This window comes from Schistocerca serialis, chromosome 4 (genome assembly GCF_023864345.2).
Source record: "Schistocerca serialis cubense isolate TAMUIC-IGC-003099 chromosome 4, iqSchSeri2.2, whole genome shotgun sequence".
NCBI lineage: Eukaryota > Metazoa > Arthropoda > Insecta > Orthoptera > Acrididae > Schistocerca > Schistocerca serialis.
The window spans coordinates 153,419,288-153,423,450 of record NC_064641.1 but is presented as its reverse complement, the minus strand read 5'-3'; positions in this window follow the sequence as shown (position 1 = coordinate 153,423,450).

Below are 4,163 nucleotides of genomic sequence, written 5' to 3'. Positions count from 1 at the left end.
CACCTCCTTTGTTGATGGACTACATTTTCTAAGCACTCTCCCAATGAATCTCAACCTGGTACCCGCCTTACCAACAATTAATTTTATATGATCATTCCACTTCAAATCATTCCGCACACATACAGAACTAACTGCTACCAGTGTTTGTTCCGCTATCATATAATCATACAATAAAGGATCCTTCTTTCTATGTATTCCCAATACATTACATTTGTCTATGTTAAGGGTCAGTTGCCACTCCCTGCACCAAGTGCCTATCCGCTGCAGATCTTCCTGCATTTCGCTACAATTTTCTAATGCTGCAACTTCTCTGTATACTACAGCATCATCCGCGAAAAGCCGCATGGAACTTCCGACACTATCTACTAGGTCATTTATATATATTGTGAAAAGCAATGGTCCCATAACACTCCCCTGTGGCACGCCAGAGGTTACTTTAACGTCTGTAGACGTCTGTCCATTGATAACAACATGCTGTGTTCTGTTTGCTAAAAACTCTTCAATCCAGCCACACAGCTGGTCTGATATTCCGTAGGCTCTTACTTTGTTTATCAGGCGACAGTGCGGAACTGTATCGAACGCCTTCCGGAAGTCAAGAAAAATAGCATCTACCTGGGAGCCTGTATCTAATATTTTCTGGGTCTCATGAACAAATACAGCGAGTTGGGTCTCACACGATCGCTGTTTCCGGAATCCATGTTGATTCCTACATAGTAGATTCTGGGTTTCCAAAAACGACATGATACTCGAGCAAAAAACATGTTCTAAAATTCTACAACAGATCGACGTCAGAGATATAGGTCTATAGTCTTGCGCATCTGCTCGACGACCCTTCTTGAAGACTGGGACTATCTGTGCTCTTTTCCAATCATTTGGAACCCTCCGTTCCTCTAGAGACTTGCGGTACACGGCTGTTAGAAGGGGAGCAAGTTCTTTCGCGTACTCTGTGTAGAATCGAATTGGTATCCCGTCAGGTCCAGTGGACTTTCCTCTATTGAGTGATTCCAGTTGCTTTTCTATTCCTTGGACACTTATTTCGATGTCAGCCATTTTTTCGTTTGTGCGAGGATTTAGAGAAGGAATTGTAGTGCGGTCTTCCTCTGTGAAACAGCTTTGGGAAAAGGTGTTTAGTATTTCAGCTTTACGCGTGTCATCCTCTGTTTCAATGCCATCATCATCCCGTAGTGTCTGGATATGCTGTTTCGAGCCACTTACTGATTTAACGTAAGACCAGAACTTCCTAGGATTTTCTGTCAAGTCGGTACATAGAATTTTACTTTCGAATTCACTGAACGCTTCACGCATAGCCCCCCTTACGCTAACTTTGACATCGTTGAGCTTCTGTTTGCCTGAGAGGTTTTGGCTGCGTTCGTTGAGCTTCTGTTTGCCTGAGAGGTTTTGGCTGCGTTTAAACTTTGAGTGAAGCTCTCTTTGCTTTCGCAGTAGTTTCCTAACTTTGTTGTTGTACCACGGTGGGTTTTTCCCGTCCCTCACAGTTTTACTCGGCACGTACCTGTCTAAAACGCATTTTACGATTGCCTTGAACTTTTTCCATAAACACTCAACATTGTCAGTGTTGGAACAGAAATTTTCGTTTTGATCTGTTAGGTAGTCTGAAATCTGCCTTCTATTACTCTTGCTAAACAGATAAACCTTCCTCCCTTTTTTTATATTCCTATTAACTTCCATATTCAGAGATGCTGCAACGGCCTTATGATCACTGATTCCCTGTTCTGATTTATTTTGAAAAATATTCATTGGATTTAAATAAATACGACATGGAAGAGGATGAGATACTGCTAAGACCGAATGCATCAGTTTGAAAATTGTGTTCGAAATAGAGCTTCTCCTTTACAAATTCTGATACGAAACATTTTACGTTAACTTTACAATCCGTTAACTTCTCAACTGTTCTAGAATTCTTACTTACTGGCGTAATAAAAAACACTTGGATTGTTACATGAGAAAAAGTCTGGCGTCGTTTGACAAAATGGATTACAAAATTTAACGTTTTTGTATCAGGATTACAAAACACTCAAAATATTACATATCAGGTGTACCTAATCAATCTACACATTAAATCTGATGGAAAATACATGGTTCCCACATTCAAGGTCAATACTGTAAAATTCGGTGAAATCAACATTTCGTTGTTGCATACTTGAAACTAAATATACAAAATTTCATTGCCTTACAAATTTGTTCTAGTTGCTTTCCCTTTGAGTTACAGTATCAATTCTTTACTCTTCTCTAATTCCCATTGACAATGGTCAGTGTTTGTTAACGATGAGTATCACTTCAATTCTTGATGATCTTATAGCTTTACAAATTAATAATACACAATTTAGGCTTTTATAGAAACAACTACCACCTAACATTTACTGGCTCTATATGAGCACAAGTAATATAATTCATCACTTCATTTTATAAAAACTGAATTATGGTATGTCCATAGACGAACAACTAAATTCTCACAGGTAGCCAGTAGCTTTAAGTCTTAGATCCTACCTATAACAGAGTGCAACGGTAACTGCTAGTGCGCTCCACGCGCTCCTACTTACTATAGATTGTGCCACTCAGGAAACATCTTTGGTCCAGTGGTGTCACAATCTCTTCTATATATGACAACCGTTTCAGGTCGTTTTTCATGAATGATATTGCTAAATCGGGCTCCACGTACAAGTGGATTCCTCACAGGAGCTTGCCACTAATCTGCCCTAGTGCGGCTGTATCTTCCCGTACTGTTACTGGGGTAGGAGGGCGATATACTGCACCGACTGTTAGGGGTGCTGTGACAGTAGCTACTCCCACTGCAAAGTTCCCATCTGTTGGGTAGATGGAGCTTAGACCTGCTGCTGAGGGATCCCTCGTTTGATAAATATGGCTACCCCGGCTCCTGTGGTTTGCCTGTCGGTTCTGCAACGATTATAGTTGGGGACTGTCGCTTTTATTCCCGGTTTTAGGTGCGTTTCGGCCACCATGAGAACGTCGATGTTGTGTTCTTTCATGAATTCGCTGAACTCCACGACTTCATTGAAAATTCCGTCGGCGTTGAAAACGCACACTGTAAGACCTTGTGAGATTCAGACTTTTTTTTGTAAGACCTTGAATATGAGGGCGTCTATCCATATTTGGCCATTGGTGCTGCCAGGGAAATCGCTGGGGGTTGCAATTGCTTGGCTGCCACTAGTAAAGCAGTGAGGATTTGTGTGTTTTGCTGCTGAATCTCATGCATCATTTGTGTGAGGAGATTGATTGTTTGTGTCGTGAATCCTAGCACAGGGTCTGTTGAGGAAGGCGTCGTGGCAGCTTCGCTCGCTGCTTGAGCTGTGTGCATCATCAGTGTGACGGTCTGCTGATGCCACTTTCCGCAGACTGGACTTTGGGATGGACTGCGGGCTTTCCCTAGGTGTTTCCTCGTTAGGTGGGATCTGGTCGGGTTGTGGGGTGTCCTGGGCTGCAGCGGTGGATGTCTGGTTTTCCGCCTCAGCGCCCACCGCAGTCGGCAGAGGCCTGCTAGGTCGCTGCCTCGTGCCGGCGGCGGCTTCGCGTAGGTCACGTCAGCGGTGACATCCCTGGGTTCTGACCGATGGGCCGGCCTGTCCCGTCTTGTCGGTGTTTCAGGTCATCTAGCAGGCTTGGCTCGGGGTTTGTCGGCGGTTTTTGAGACTCCTTCGTACCTCTGGCGTGCTGGACGTAGCCCAGGTAACTGGAGACAAGACCTTCGCCGCAAAGTGCGCATTTGATTTTCGGATCGTCCTTCTTGAGTGTGCAGGTTCGGGAATAGTGACAATCCGTGCATTTCCTGCATGAGTGTGGGGGGGGGGCGACGTGTCACAGTGTGTAGCAATGTGCCCTAGTCCTGACACTTGAAACATTGTGTGGCCCTATTTTTCTTCCGCAGTATCTCTGTTGTTGCTGGGATGGAGACAACGTTGATGATGTGTCTTTTATTTTGTGGCGTGCCTGGCATGACTATAGCTGCCATTTATTACCGGTGCCATGTTGTTTATTTTGGGATACCGTTTTGAACCCATAATCTTCGGGCATCAATTAATCTTTGATGGCCTTGGTGGAGAGTCTACGGGGCAGGTCTCGAATCACTATGTTGGCGTTTCGCGTTTTTTCTTTTGGGAACGTATAGTGTGGTATCCCTTTCTCAA